Source organism: Penaeus monodon, chromosome 27, assembly GCF_015228065.2.
Source record: "Penaeus monodon isolate SGIC_2016 chromosome 27, NSTDA_Pmon_1, whole genome shotgun sequence".
Classification (NCBI taxonomy): domain Eukaryota; kingdom Metazoa; phylum Arthropoda; class Malacostraca; order Decapoda; family Penaeidae; genus Penaeus; species Penaeus monodon.
In genome coordinates, this window is record NC_051412.1 from 29,432,875 (window position 1) to 29,433,233 (window position 359).

The following is a 359-nucleotide window of genomic DNA, read 5'->3' on the forward strand; positions in this document are numbered from 1 at the left end:
AAAACTAACAGTAAAGGACGACAATAAACAATGGCAGCAGTGATAAACAACAAAATAAGTAAAGTGTAATTACATGTCCGTTTATCTTTCAGTCAATGATGGGAAACATACGCTTTAAAACCCAATTGTGGAGAAAACAATAAACTAAATTATTACAGTAACTGCAAACTTTTTATCTTTTAGTAAGCTATCGTCATATCTAGGTAGGAGATCCTACGCCACTGACTCGATGACAAACTGACTGCTCCATTCACATGCTGCTACGGTATGAAAACGGTCCCACTGCTTTTTGGTAGGCATGTACTGCGATTACTGGTCCCGTTCTCCCAATATCTATCTCTCCTCTCCCTCTCTGTCGC